The sequence below is a fragment of the Passer domesticus genome, chromosome 3, assembly GCF_036417665.1.
Source record: "Passer domesticus isolate bPasDom1 chromosome 3, bPasDom1.hap1, whole genome shotgun sequence".
In the NCBI taxonomy this organism is placed as follows: Eukaryota; Metazoa; Chordata; class Aves; order Passeriformes; family Passeridae; genus Passer; species Passer domesticus.
The window spans coordinates 23,485,402-23,501,818 of record NC_087476.1 but is presented as its reverse complement, the minus strand read 5'-3'; the positions used below and the strand labels follow the sequence as shown (position 1 = coordinate 23,501,818).

At 36.4% G+C, this 16,417-nt stretch overlaps 1 long non-coding RNA gene across 1 annotated transcript; it reads left to right on the top strand.

Annotated features, from left to right (window-relative positions):
• The first annotated feature begins 12,411 nt into the window (after window positions 1–12,411).
• On the top strand, window positions 12,412–15,807 carry LOC135296150 (uncharacterized). The gene is made up of 2 exons (XR_010358212.1): window positions 12,412–12,507; window positions 15,548–15,807. It is a non-coding gene; the product is annotated as an uncharacterized LOC135296150 (long non-coding RNA).
• Window positions 15,808–16,417: the final 610 nt, after the last annotated feature.

Here is a 16,417-nt window from a genome sequence, read left to right as displayed (position 1 = left end):
GGTCTGGCCAGGACCCTAGAGCAAGGAAGCCCACAGCAGTACTTATTCTACACAGTTCAGGAAATAAGGCATACAGGAAAAGAGGTGGATATGCAAAAAGAGGTGGATATGCAGAGTGAATAAGACATACTCTTGTGCTTGGAAGCAATCCTGCCTTTTGGTCAGCCTTGAAGTAGTCAGGCAGGTAGACGACATGATAATTTTAGGTCTCTTCTAACTGAAAATATGTTATTTTCTATTCTGTGCTGTGCTGTGCGGAGTTTTGAGGTTAGCTGGTTGCTCAGGTCAAAATACTCTTCAGTAGTTTTCTAGGAGTAACTCTTGTAGAAGGTGCACTTGTTGTCCTAGTTGTTAGAGGATCAGATCTTGCTATCTGTGCAGCAAAGCCATTCAATGGTCAAATGGAGCTGTGCTCCTTCCTTCTCAAAGGAAGCTTCACATAATTCTTAGAAGCATATCTCAGAATGAAACATGTAATCAAAAGAAGATTAAGTAATCAGAAATACACGTTGACAATCCTGACCATCAAATGTGAATGTCAAAATAGCATACTGTGTCTTCTTTCAGCTTCCTAAGCACCTGTTCTATTTATGGTAATCCCATCTGTAAAATTTCTACGTGCATGTGAGCCCCCTGCAAGGAATACTCTTTGTATTGGAGAGGACTGCAGACTGGTAAGAGCAGACCATGCTTCTTTATGATGCAGGTGCTTTTGTAGATCTTCACCTGCTTCACTGAGGCAAATGTTGAGAAAAATATTGAATTGTTCCTCAGAACCTGTCTTTTCAAGATTTTTACGTAAGAAGCACGTCTAAAGACTGCAGAAACACTTTTAGCAAATGTTAACCCTATTATTAAAGCTTAACTGTATCCAGGGTTTATGGACTAATGTGGAGTTACCTTAATTTTCCTCCAGGAAACATATTCTTTTCACAACTACAAGCAGAATCCTATCTGTTGACTTCTACCAAGTGCATTGAGCAGGAGTTGCTGTGGTTGATTCTGCTTGGCTCCTTCAGGCACCATTTGGAAGTTAATGGGCATATGATTGAGGATGGTCAATAATTCTGCAAACCTGCCTCTGTGTAAGGTTTCCCTTGACCTTTTTGTCCATTATTTCTATACATCAGTATTATTTCTGCAGTCCTCACTCACATAATCGTCTTTGATTTGGCTCATTTTTTATACTTGAATGACCTTTTATATAGATCAGAATAGTGTGGGTAAAGTAGCAAAGAAACAGAAATTTCTGAAACATCAAAGCATATTCCATGCTTCTCCAATGTAAAGTCAGCAAAATATTTGTCATAATGCAATCCCCTATTTTATAAATAGGTTCCTTTGAATCCTTTGTTATCATTTAACATGCTTGCAGAATGACTTCTTATCCAAGTAACTGTTTTCATCCAGATAAATTTGCTTTCCATTTTGTAGTTGCTTTTATCAGAATACTGTAGCTGAATTTTGCTCCTCAGGCAACATTCTCAAGTTTGCAGTATCACTTCTATGGCTTTAAAAAAAAAACCAACAAAACAGGTCTCTATATTTGATTTTATACTGTTATTTGGGGTGTTTGTGAAATGCCTGTAAATCTTGTGTAAGATTCAGAAGTTTGTACTTACTGTTATGAAGGATAAGCCTTGGATGTAGAGGGAAATGTAACCAAAAATAAATGAGTGGTATTCTTGGACCAATTATGAACTCTGGTTTTGGGAAGCTCATAAAACTACTCAGATGCACTTAGCTTTTTTCAAAGCCAAGGCTGAAATGCATAATTAACCACAATAGAAAACAACAAAATAAGAACACTACATATGTATCATATAGTAATGGTATACAAAATAATAATAAAAAAGAAGTGTTGGATATCAAAAATAATAAGAATTCTTGTGTCTGAAATCAAATATCCAAGTGTCCTAAGGCCTCCATATTAATTTGTGGAGATTTTTTTACATAATGATCTTAAAATTATCTTATTGATATTTGCATATCAATAATTTATGTTTACCTAGAGAAACACATTAATCACTCATCATTTTCTTATCAAAAGGATGGCTGCTGATTTAGAGAACTGAAAGATAAATTATATGTCTCATTCTTCAGGCCCTTGCAGAGAATATATTGTATCTCCAAAAAGACACCACTTGTAAAACCTAGCAATAGGCATTCCAAAGATCACCATGAAATGATCAACACTATTGCAGTAATATATGAAATCAACATCATTATTGTTTGTGAAGGAAATAAAGACCTGACAGCATTCAGCTTTGAACAGTCTTGGTATCAAATGCAAAGCAACTCCTAATATGGTAGAGTTGTTTTAATTAGTAAATAATAGGAAGCAAGAGGAGTCTTGTGAAGCCCTCTAAAGTTAGGCTTTCTAGGTGATTTTGTCTATTGTTTTGTATATATAATAATTCCAGAAAATAGTGTGCAGCACAACATCTCAGTGAAGCAGCTTCCTATAGTCCTGAAGATAGCTGGAATGCTGCTGTTAATCTCAAGGAAAATCAGAATTTAGAAAAAGGTGCTTTTATGAAATAGAAACAAAACCTCCCAAACTGATCTCTATGCTTTTGTTTATTCTGCATTTTTTGCTGATTGTAGTTGTTTGCTTATGAAAGGAACTGCAAAGCTGTCAACACAAATGTCTCTGGAGATTTTGTCAGTATAATTTTTTTCTCTGTTAAATCACAATTAAATCCAAATAAACATTTTAAAGAGAACACACTAAGCTTTAACTCTGCAATGCCCAGGGCACTCTTTCTACAGCTGATGGAAAAGGATGCCTTCAGAGGCATCCTATTGTTCTATCCCAACAACGTGCCTGCGATAAGTATGGTGATTGGTACTTTTGGCAAGACTGGTGACAGAAGACAGCAAGCTGTGAGCTTAGTTTGGTTGTAAGATGGCTTCCTGGAAAATGGAAAATTATTTTAAAAATCCACCTACTTTGGTGTTTAGTGATGCAGGGTATACATCCGCTATATAATAGAATCATGGAATTATTAAGGTTGGAAAAGACCTGTAAGATCATCTATTCAAACCTTTGACTGAGTACAACTGTGCCCACTAAACCACATCGTGGAAAGCCACATCTACTCTTTTTTGAATACTTCCAGGGGTGGTGACTCCATCACTTCTCTGGAGAGTCTGTTCTAATGCCTGGACATTTTTTCAGTGAATAAATTTTTCCCAATATCCAAACTGACCCTCCCTTGGTGTGTCATGAGGCCGTTTTCCCATGTCCCCTTGCTAGTTGTCTGGGAGAAGAGGCTAATCATCACCTCACAAGAACCTCCTTGTAGATAGCTGAGGAGCGTGATAAGGTCTCATCAGAGCCTTCCTTTCTACAGGTTAAACAATCCTAGTTCTCTCAGCCAATCATTATATAATTGGTGCTTTCCAGCCACTCTGCTCCCAGTCTGTAGCTCTGCATGGGTTTGTTGTGACTGAAGGGCAGGACCTAGTTCTTGGCCTTGTTGAACCTCATACAATTGGCCTCAGCACATTGATCCATATGCACACAATGCATTTTATCACTGGATTGTATATGATGTGGAAAGTCCTATGCAAAGTGGATCTGCTAGGAAGAAATGACTTGGCAAGAAGGCTTAAGTAGTCCCTGGACCACTAATTAGTGGGTTTGACCTCATTAACCTTTCTAAGTAGGAGAAATATTTTAATTCTTATTAATAAATGAAGAATTAAGAGACAGAAAAAGCAAATGTTTTGATCAAAGATAGGCAGTAATCTTTGTCAGAGGACTGGAACTGAAACCCTAACTTTCAAAGGCTTAGTTATATGACAGTTTTACTTTTAAGCGTAGTAGTTGTTACTAGGATGTGACAAATCTCATGAATTACAACCTTTTGTGAGAATGAGCTACACATCCTAGAACGTCTTTGGTATAACTCAGTTGTTGGACATCACTATTCTTTTTTTCCCCTGTTTACAGGCTTAAATTTGACAACTCTACTGCTGGGGTTTTTTTCATTCTCTCTTCTCTCTGCTTCTATACAGACCTCTGAGCTTATTTTGCATTCTGCCTCGTCTCTGCACCAATTTCACCCAATTTTTCACTATTAATTTTACTTTCGGTCATCCTATCTGTTCCTACAGGTGAAATGAATGAATATAAAATAAAAGCTCCATAGCACTCAATTCTGAACCAATAACATTTCAGTGATTTTCGAATTACTACAGGCAAAATGAAGATGACTGTCCTTAGCTGTAATTCATTATTCTCCCAGACATTTGGTGCAAGATATTAAATGAGATCATTTAAATTAATCAACCTGCTTCCCTATTGAGTACAGTAAATCATTCCAGAATAAGAAGCAAAGAATAACCAGTCACTAATCAACTATCAGCTCATTGATGCTTTCATTGATGTGAATTAGTAAAATAAATACAAAAAACAGCAATCACTAAGTTTGAGGTGAAAATCAATAGCATTGCTAAGGGTGACACAAGTTGAAGAAAGCAGTACATGACCATATTTAAAAGTGCAAAAATGCGTGTTTAACATTTTGGCTGTAACACATCATCTGCTTTTTCTCCTTTTGCTGATAATAAATTGTACATCAGAACCTTCCTCTTTATTATAGGTGTTGTGACTGGAGCCATGCACTTCACTTGTAAGAGAGAAGCGACAATACACTTTATTGATATAACAAACTTCTATAGTGAATGCAACAGTGGTTTGACAAGATTTGATGGCAAGGTACGCTAGATTATTTACTGCATAGAGAAAAGAACAAAACTGCTAGGAGCCTCAACTCTGGCTGAGTCATGAGGTTCAGAAAAGACTCCCTTGTGTCCTAAACTACCTCTCAGAGGCAAGTACAGGTGTGTCTGGATCCACTCAGTCAATGGTTTATGTCTAAAGGATTATATGTACACAATCAATCCTTTATAGTACTTAAGATTTCAAAGTTAATGATTTACCATCTTATTTGCATGCCAGCAAGACATCTGGGTCACTGTTCCAGACAGCCTTTGGCTACCCGGTTGTCATCTGTCCCCCAAAGTTCAGCGTAAGCTAGATGCAGCCATCGCAACAACCACTGGTGGTTATAGCTTAAGTGGGGGCAGCAGCCAACTCTGCCACAGCAGGCATGCGGTCACTTCACTTATATATACTCTAAGAGTCCCGAAAGTAGTGGTAAACTTATTTCAGATATTATGTAGTTAATAGTAGATAACAGGGCTCAGAGTAGACCTTTCACTAATTCTGGATTTATATTCTAATATTTTCTAGAGGTTGTACCATGGATCATATACTCCAAAAATTGAAATGTTTGTGTTTCTTTTTGAAGTACTGTAGAGGCACAGAGATGCTTAATTTTCACAGCATTTGAGATCTAGCTGCTTAGATGATTTGATCAGCTTTTAGGCATAGAAATAAGTCTCCTGTGAAAGTATTAATGATATTTGCAAATGAAGACAAAATTAGGACAAGAGCTGGTGAATTCTCCTTCATAGAAATATAGATGCATTAAAAAGAAACCTAGAGTATATTTCTGAATTACTGTACATATTTTAACACTACTTTTTTAGTTATATTAATAAATTATACTTTATGCATGCTTTAAGCATATTCAAATTTAGTAAATGTAGTAGCCATTGGCAGTTGGACTAAATGAATTTTATAGGGCCCTTTCAACTGCAATATTCTATTCTAAAATTTCTGAGGTGCAAACACCATGATCCATATGGAGAACAGCACATCCCATCTGTAAGGGCAGACTCACACCCTGAAGTGCTGCAAACCACAGGAGATGGGAATATGGGACAGCTTGTACTAATTGGTCATAGCCATGTGATTGAGAAACTCTGCTGAGAGCAGTGAGCCTGATGGTGAAGGGTTTGTTCTTATGTCTAAGTTTTAAACTTGTGAAGTGATGGCTGCTTCTCTGAAATTTGTAGAAGTCTGTCTGCATTTCTATAACAAACAGGAATTAGGCTTGAGCAGTCTTGGGGTTTTAAATGCTTCCTGAGTGAGGAATGCAAAAAGCAACCAAATCCAAAAATGAAAATAAGTGCAATTCCAATAATATGCACATTAACTCATGTGGTGCTGCTGTAATTTTCTCCAAGAAAACTACTAAACAGATCACAAAGCCTTTGTACTTCCTGAGTTTTCTCCCATTTCTGAATGAAATTAAATTATGTTAAACAATATTTTTGTAACTTGTTAGTGGCAGTTCTAGATATTCAACCATTCACATTAATCCTTTCCATATATGCCTTCTCCAATGATGCCTTTCTTTACTTAGTAGCATTGAGAACTGGTATTCCAAACACTGAAAAAAAGATGTGAAATGTCTGGTCCTAAACCATGAAGTCCTGCAATCTTGGATTACACTGACCTTCAAAAAAGTTGATGACCAGCATTTTGCAATAAAACCAGTGAAGATATGGTATTTACAGAGTCCCATGTAATTAGATTCTAAAAATACCTCACAACAGCTTTTCTGTTTAATTTTATTGGCCAAAGATTATGTTTCTTTATGCCTCTATCAGAAAGGTTCAAAGTCAGGATCCTTAATTTAAAAACATCATTATCAGTGTTGCTACCATGTAGCTGACCAGCTTAAGAGATTGTAGATTCTGGGTTGTGTGGGCAGCTGAAGACTTGGGCAGGTGACACCCAAGGACTGACACTGCTGCACAGCATGGCACCTCTGGCAGAGCAAGGGTTGCTCTGCAATAAAGGTTTTGCAGTGCTGGGTTACAGTATAAGAAGCAACTATCTGAAGTCTTTCTGATGACTGAGTGAAGGCAGTATGGAGGAGATTATGAAAATTTACAGAGCTTTTTTCTACTCTCAAGATCCTGAAGGTGCAGAAGGAATCCATGAATTTTGCTATTGTGTGAAATAAAACCTGAATATTTTTAATTTTATATTTTTTAAAAATTTCATGTGTTCTACATCTTGCAGTTTATAGCTGTTGTGTCTTCCCTGAGGGAGCACAAGAAGTACTACTTCTTTCCCCCATGATATTCTATATTTGAAGCGTCTAGAAATTACCTTTATAATGTTATGGAAACATGCATTGAATATATTAAGCATTTAAATATTGCACAATATTTACCATGTAAAATCACAGAAGTTATTGGTCTAGGAAAATTTTATTATGGATGAGTTTTATTCCTTCATCATGCTATTTTTACATCCTTTACTTTTAATTCCTTTCAAAACTCGTATTTATTATTTAAAGTTACATTAGACGAGCTGTCAGTGTTTTCTTTAATTAGACAAAAATTTTTATTCAGATAAAATTTCTGTGCTCGCAATATTTACTTTGTTACCACATGATGTAATTTTTTTGCTGAGGACAAACTATTATCACTTAAAACTAATCTCTGTGTGAAGTAACTAATTTTTATATAATTTGTAATTGTGCCAACACACTCATATTAACATTATAACATATTAAAAATTGGTAACTGTTACCAGATAGTCCATAAAAATATTAATGACCTTTCCAAAGTTGAGAGAGGTATTTTAGCTCATTACATTTTAGAAGAAGCTGGGTAGATTCACTACAGTTATTAAGGTTTATAATGCTTCCTGTTGTAAGTTTTTAAGTCTATCAGAATTCTCTGTGCACAATGGAGCTTTTACCATATGTCAGGAAAAAACCTGTATTTTGAAAACTCTCTAAACACCTGCTTTTCAACAATGGTTTTAAAGGTGATTTATGGACATATCTATTTTCAGTGTAAGGAATTCATAGCCACAGGAAGTCATAGAATAAAATATCAGGGCTAGATTTGAAAAGTATCTGCCTCATTTTATGACTAGAGTAATGTTTGTGAGTGGTACATCCCTTAACATGGCAAGCCTGTGCAGATACAAGTGCGAGATTCATTGCCTTGAAGGAGAGAGGAATTTAAAATCTGTCTTGTTCTTTGCGGAAGGTCACCTCATTTTTCCACGCTCTTTCTAAGATGTGACTGTCAGAACTGAATAGAGTAATCCACGGATTCATTTTTAGTACTTGTTAGTGCTCTTCTCTGGACTTATTCCAGATCCAAGCTCCCCAATTTAGCCATGCTTTGACTGTGTTAGCCTTCATTGCCAGCATGTCGTGCTGAGAGGGCATGTTCTATCTTCCCTCTCTTTAGCAAAGCCATTTTTTTTGGAAATGGCTACATATAACACAAATGCCATAAAGATTTTACTTCCTAATATGCAAATATACATTTATCACCTTAGATCCATATAAGTGACTTATTATGGTCTAGTCAATGATTTTTTGCATCATCAGATTTTATTAGCAGTAGTTTTATTACCCATCATTGCTAAAGATATCAAAGACCATTAAGCCTATACTGAAGTCTACAAAAAACATGACTTCCCACCTCTAACTATTTTGAGTAGTCTATTTGTCACCCAGATTCTTCTCCACTAGTATGGCATTTATTGATTTTAGACAGGGATATATATATAGTGGTAAGTTAAATTTAAAAAAAAATCACAGAAAATCAAATGGTTCAGAATATTCTACTACTTTACATATATGCCTTCTCCAACTGGATTTGCAATCCCATAAAATTGATGACAAGTCTTAGATAAGTGCAGAGTATTAAAAATAGCTGGACAGATGTAATATGTTTACACAGTAAGTTTTCATTAACACAAGTGCTCACTCCCCCTCCAAACATATGCATATGTATACATATATGTATTTTTCAAATTTTAAGAGACAGTTAGATGTAAAATACTAGACTTGATAGACTGTTCATCTAATCTACTACAGTGATGTGATATTAATAAAAAATAAAATAATATTTATTTTTTTAAGTTCACAATGAGATAAAAGATCAAACATATGGACTACAAGTGTCCTGCAAATTATTTAAAGTTACAACCCAATACAATAAGATCAGCCTGTCATTTCTCCCAGCTGCAACCATGTACAGAAATGTTAAGAGCTCATGCACCAGCCTATACCTCAAACCACTCTTCAAAAGTCAGGGAAGCAGATGGACCTTCTTACACATAACCAGAAATATGCATTTTTATTGGTGTTTCTGCAAACCTCATAGTATGAGACAGAATCCTGATATATAAAATATAATCATTATTTGCTGCAAATGTGTAGTTTAAAATCTCAAAAGCAATAGTGGACAAGAAAGAAAATATGAATGGGAGAGCAAAGATTACAAAAGCCAACAAATTAGTTGTTACTTTAGGCATATTTTCCTTATTGTAATGGCAGCTATATGAGAAAATGCAGGTATTTTGCATGAGAGGGTGTCTTTGGGAGGCTCCTGTGTGGGCAGTTGGCCCCAGAAGAATGGTGCAGAAGGCATTATCCAGTTGTGCTGCATGCTGCATCAACTCCAAGTTGCACCAGCCAGATCTTTGTGACAAAGCTGGAAAATATTAATCTCATCAGGGAACATGAAGAACACAGAAAAGTAGGAGTATTATCCCCACCTTACAGCTGGCCTGCTCCCTGGAGAGAAAACTCCACTTTCTGCACTAATATTTTGTTCTAGTGCCCATGGTTGTTTCTGGTGACCAGGATCTATGTAATGTGAAACATAAGGAATACAGAGAGACTCTTTCCTGAAAAATTCCTGTCATGACCAGAACGCCAACCAGTAAGGCAGTGCTTTCTGCAAGACTTATTGATTTTCATGTATTTTAGGAAGGCTTGAAAATGTCCACTGAGAAGGATTATTTTGGGAAGCAGATAGAGTTTAGATATAACTATATTAATGTATCACATCTACACTGTTAGTGTCTTTTGATACTTGCGCAAGGTGCATAGGGGGTGTCTGTGATTCAAAACGTAGGTGATAGATGCTGAAAGATGGGCTGGCTACAGATGGAGATGTCTGGCTTTCTGAATAGACTTTCTGAGAATACATGACTCACTCTTTTAAGCACTTAAATGGGCTCTCTGGAGCTCATTCATAGCTATAATTTGCAAACCTGAATGATTAAATACAACTTCCCCTGCCTAGCATTTAGGCAGGTTAATTAGAACTGGAATAGTTCCATCCACTGTCTTTGCAGCTTTTCTTTGTAGTGGAACAGCAGCTTTGTCTCCTCAAAAGGCTATAAAACTAATCATAGGAGTTATAAGATAGTGCTCTAGCATGGCACTCACTCTGACTTTTAAGGCCAGATCTTAATGTTTTATTGCAGCCTATAGGATTCAGTCCTAAAACACTCTAAGATATGCAAACTTGTGAGTCATCTTCCCAACTGCAACTAGGTCTCTTGTAGTCATCCATGTTTGCAGCACAGAACTGGAGTTGGGTTTTGTGACAGGCAGAAATTCTACAATGGGATTCCTCACTTAGTTTATTATTTAGCTACCATTTATTATTATCTATATCTTCATTTCTCCATTAACATGTTTAGAAAGAGGCAAAATAAAGCATCAGCCTCTCCTCCATTTCAAAAGCTGGGAAAACATTGTTCTGCTAAATTTATATTACAAATTAAAGTGACTGAAGAACAGGACATAATTTATTTGTTGTATTTGTTTAAAATTTTTAGGGTAAGAAAAATATCCATTTTAAAATGGATAGTCCAATTCCTAAGTATCGTAAAGTATGAAATAATAAATTTTCCATATGGAACAGTACTATTTAATTAAAAAGACTATCTATAGTCTGTACTTGCAGTCAAAGGACAAAATATAGAAAATAAAACATTATGTGAATTTATATTTATGCTGTGAAAAATTAAACTGAAAAAAGTTACACTACCAAAAGAAAATTCAAATTACCCTGTGTATATTTAAAAGAATGTTAGTGGTTTTTTCCATGTATTTCTCATGAATGCAAATGATACCTGTTTCTTGTTAAGCAGACCTGCTGAGTATAATACTAAAAAAAAGCAAAAGAGAACCTGTTCACCAGGCTGGAGGATTCAAGCAAAATCAAAGGTCTGTGTTTCTTATACCAGAAAGGAAACATTATCAAGAGACCATGGCAAGCTACTGAGCTGCCATGGCATAATTTTTCCCTGTGGTTATATTCATGTCAGTAAAAGAACTGGATCCACTAATTAATTTTAATTGGTGTAGATTATTCTGCTTAATGTGGAGAGTGTGTTATGGCTATTCTGACAAATAGATGAAGCTTTTTGCATGGCACGTAGTGCATGTGGTATTTGGACAGTGAGTGATGTCTCTAACATAATGGATCCAGGTTTCTTTGATTTTAAGATTCTGCACAGCTGAAGAATACATTGACAGACAGATGGACAAATACATAGATGAATGCATGTAATATGCTTAAATGCTTAAAACTCTTTTAAATGAAATCATCCAGACCTCAGCCAGCTACCCCAGCTCAAGGAGTGTATTTACATTTTAAAGGTCATATGTGAACCAGGAGATTCACAAAAAAATGCTTCCCCACACCTATTGAAACAATGATTCTTCTACTTCTTGCTTAAAAAATAATATACGCCTGTGCCTTATGCAAGGATAAAGTAATTATGTGCTTTTGATTTTCTCAGTACCTTGCAACAGGTCATGAAAATAAGCCCACCTCTTATACAGAGTGAGGCTCTTTGCTATTTTCAAACTGTCTAAAATACAGCACAATAAATTGATCATTACTCTTTGAAAACTTTCCTAGCTGTATGGAATATTTTACCACTGTGGTTTTTGCAATTTAAAAGTTGGTCTGATGGGGACAACTGGATGGATTAGGTAGGCCAACATTACTGTGTTTTTCAAATGGCCATTTTTCATAATAAATGGCTTGATTTCTCTGTCCAAAACAACACTTCACCAGCAATACAGCTTGTTCTAAGTGGACTAGTAAATCTGCACTGTGTTGTAGCTGAAGGCTTGGCTCATGGAAACAAAATACCTGCATCAGAGTTGCGTGTTGGCTGCCCAATAAATATGGTTGTGAATAGACCCTGGACAGAAGGATGATTAGTCTGTGCACTGCAGCTACATTGCTTCCAGTTCTGAACCTAACTCATTGGGAGCCAGCCTGGGGATCCCCATGCAGGCCTATCCAAGGTTTGTCACTACAGTGTGTGCATTTATGCATTTGTCTAAAATGCAGCTAATAACAGCTGTGACTTGACAAGGAGAGCAAAACCTTTTTATTCAAGATACCCTTTGCCACGGAAATCTATATCTCTGTGAGTTTGAGATAAAATTGCTGTAGTATACTCTGTGTGGGTCTATAGGCTGAAATGGAGAGGGGAGTGTGAACGAAACACAGTTGCCTACACAGGTAGTATTTTGTGTTTGTGCAGCATTGATCTCCAGTGGCTGCCAGTTTGTTTCTGGATGGAGGTCAGCTGTAAAGCTCAGGCTGTGTGAGATCCAAGTGCTACTACTCTGTCATTATGACATTATAAACAGTAACTCTTAGCTAATATTTTATTTACTGAGAAGGGAGTGGTGCCAGAAGCTCCTGTCCTCATGTCCTTCATACCAGATCCTGGGACTTCAAATTAGCACTTTCTGCCAGGACTTTGCTGTCTTAGCTTTTCATATTGCCAAGGTAATCTTTTCACCTCTGCATTTAGGTCACAGAAACATTGAAATTTATTTGATATGTGAAATACTGTATCTTTGAGGTATATTTTGTGTTGCACAGGACTTTTGATTTGAAATGAATGATTATTACATCCAGGTAGCTTAAGTTAGTTGTGGGCTCTGATTTACATTTTCAAATTGAAAACTGAAATAATAATCAAATGCACATCAAGTAGAAGGAGACCTTACTAGCTTAGATGTGTCCATTTAACCCATCAGTGAGTGAAGTGGACCCACTGACCAAGTTTTCATTGTGTTCTATGGTCATGATTAATACAGAACATGGTGTCTACACCAACCTTGTGCTACATTTGTGGAAGTGATTATCTGCATAGATAGCCACATATTCACTCAGTGTTGTGAATTTCTACCTCAGATGTGTGTATTCAAGCAGTGTTTCTAAAGCTTATGCCAATCAGTCATTATTGTTCCTTTGTGAAGTTTTTATTTTCCTTTGCAAAATTCTGAGGTCATAATACATTTGGTAGTAAGAAGCTACCACTACTAGGTGGTAACATGGAAACATTTCATTATTCAACAATAATCAAAATTTTAAAATTATAATATATGTCAGAGTACCATATCTGACATCCTACTCAATTTACTCACTTTTATCAGCTTTTGAAGAAACATCTGTGCACATATGAGCAAGAGAAGAATTAATTCAAAAATAAGAAGTGAAATAGTAATTTCTATATGTTGCTCACCATGCCATAGAATGGAGGCTTTGCAATCTCATATATTACCCTAAGCTATGTGTGTTGGTTTGTTCGTAATTTAAAATAAGCAGCTAGGAATATAACCTACATCTCATTGGGTCTAAGATTACTGATGCAGGGTCAGCCTTAGAGAGAGAAGGAGAATGTGTTACAAGAGTGTGACTCTGTGTTGTTGTTCTAAAAATGTTTAAAATTCCCTTATTTGACCATGTGTCATATCAGGGGGGAAAAATAAAAAAAAGAGAGATGAAATACTATAATTTATCATGTTTATCACTCTCTTCTACAAGCAAGCGTAATAGATGAATATTTAATTTCCTTTATTTACTATACAAAGATTGAAAGTATCATCTACTTTGTTCAATAACTTAATCTTCTGTGCTCTGCACATTACTGTAGAAAAAAAAGAGAACATTTTGAAATTGAAAGACAGTTTATGCTAACTCTCTCATTCCTAAATATATATAAAAAACAAATTTCAGAAGCTGGATAAATATGCTGTGTCTATCAGGAAATTAATATCAAATATCTGAGCTAGAAAAATGTCTAACTTCAAAATGGTAATAGAAGACAAAGAATTACTCCAAATCTCTGCATCTTACTCACATCTTTACTTTTCCCATTGGAACTATGGAAAATCAAACTTAAAATGGAAGGGTGGTCTCATCTGAACATTCCTGAAAATTTCTGAAAAATTTGAGCATTCCTGCCTATTTAATAGTGTACATAGAAAACTGCAAAAAGTCACAATGGCCAGGGCATCCCAGAAACACTAAAGTTAATCCTAACTGTGAGTCTGACAAGTGTATTTGCTACTATTTTTAACATCTTTCCCAGATGAGTCAGATCTAAGCTTTGGGTTTCCAGGCAACAGTGCAGGGAACTCACAGTACATTATGGATAATTTATAGATGTCTTTCAGCACTTGGGGATTCCTACATAGGCAGATCTTTGCTGACTGGTGACAGTTGTGTTTCCTTATAGATAACAGTGTTGAAAACTACACTTCTTGCTGAAATATTTTCTTGTAGTAGGATTCAAGCAAGAAATTATTTCCAAGTACATCAGAAGTTATTTAATAAACTTATTATTCAATTGCATCTCAGTGTATAATTTGACATGTTAGGATCTTTGAATAGTTCCCGATTTCAATAAATGGTTTCTTCCTTTGTTAACAGTAAAAATAAATAAGTATTTCAGTTGACTTGCACATAGTCACTGAGTGAATGTTGAGTAAACTCTTAGTAGAGCTGCCTAATTGCACATGACAAGTATGCAAAACTAACTTGAATGATAAAAAAATCATTCCTGGAGAACTTCAAATGCTTAGGCTAAATATGTGAAGTATTACAGCTTGCTAATTGGAAACTCTATTTACTTAATTAAAATACAGTGCTTGTGTGCTAATACAGATGAGAAAAGTCAATATGTAGCCAGCAGGCATAAACAAAAGGGGATTACCTACCTTAAAAACACATTTACCTTAATTACAGCACTCAAGTGTTGAAAGTCTGTTTCTAATGAAAATGAGAGGGCATTATAAAATGAATTGGGTTTAGCATATTATTCATGAGATTAATTATAAAGTTGTATTTCTCATACAGTGACTATGTATTTTCGTTGCCATATTCTCAACATAATAAACATTACTCAATAAGTGGTTTTAGTATTTTATTGTATTTAAACTTTAACTTTGATCGTCATTTACCTGTATAATTCCCTTAGTGACTCTCAGTGGATATGAAGGATTGCTCTGTAATTTGTATTAACAATGCAAAGATCAGTGCTCTAAAAAAGACAGACCTATCCAAATATAGCCATCTGCAGCTTGGCAACCAGCAGGAAACACCATGATGTGCACACCAGAAGAAAGTCAAAGTGGGATCTCTCAAGCTAAATGTCACTTTCAGGAGCACCACTTTGGGATGCAAAGTGTCTTGGCAGCAGCACATAGATTTTTTGACAATGAAATGTTTTCTCCAAAGTTGTTTTTCATGAGAATCTGTTTATTCTGAAAGTGACCATGAACTCTGTCACAGTCATGATACCTCTCCCACTGTGAACAAATATTGGCACTGGGAACAAGCTGTTCAGAAGTATTTGTGATTTGGTCTGTCTCCTTATGTAGCTGAAAGAGCATGTCAAACCTTAGGAGTACATATGTTGTCATTCTCTACTCCTTTAAACTAAACACATTTAACAACAGTCTAGGTACCAATGCATACCATGATATGAAAGCACAAATAAGCGATACACCTGCTGTTTGAATTTTGAATACCATTCCAGCACCAGGCAAAGCCAGTGCATGAAGCTGAGAGCTGCAGAAGTAGATTCAAGTGGAGCTGCAGTGCAACTTCACCTTTCACTGAGGACACCTGATTTTCAGAAATGCTGCAAACAGCCAAGGAATATTATAAGCAAGCAGCAGAAGATGCAGCTTACCCCTGGCAACTCCTCAACTTGCGGTTTTGCCATAGGAATGTAAGAGTTCCATACAGAGTGCCTTTGAAAATCAGAGACTAATTTAGTTTCTAAATTAAGTCTGACTCAGTCGTTAGGAGTGTTGTGTTGCACCAGTTTAGTTGTTCTCTGGCTCTGGGTGATTGGGAATTTGCACAGAATAGTTTTGTATTGCACTGTATATCTTACGTGGTTTGTTACCCCATTTCCCCATCACATGGTCTTTCCCTCATCTGTCCTGGTACCACCTGGTGGTCTCTCCCCTGGGTTACCCCTCCCCTCGCCACTCCTCACTGGTGTCCCATTGGCTGTCTCCCCTTTGTCCCCATCCCAGGGGGTATAAAAGTTCCCTGCTGCTAGGGAAGACTTTCTTCTCCCATGGGTTTGTCCACCTGATGTGTGTCTTGGAATAAAGGACAACGTTTCCCATGTGGAGGAGAGCGTTTCTCTAATCTTTTACCATCGTCTATGAAGTATCATGTGGGCAAGGGTCTATAGCTAGCCGGAGTGGACCCTGACAGCCCCGGAAACCCGTTTCTTCATAGGAACTATTTCTAATGGTGCCTTTCTGACATTTTTCTAAAAAATGGCTCAGGTAAATTTGAAGCATGATCTTTATAAATGTATGTATCCCTGCACAGCTGATGTCTTTCAAATCCATGCTGTCAATACAAAGAAACTGAGATTGCCTTATGT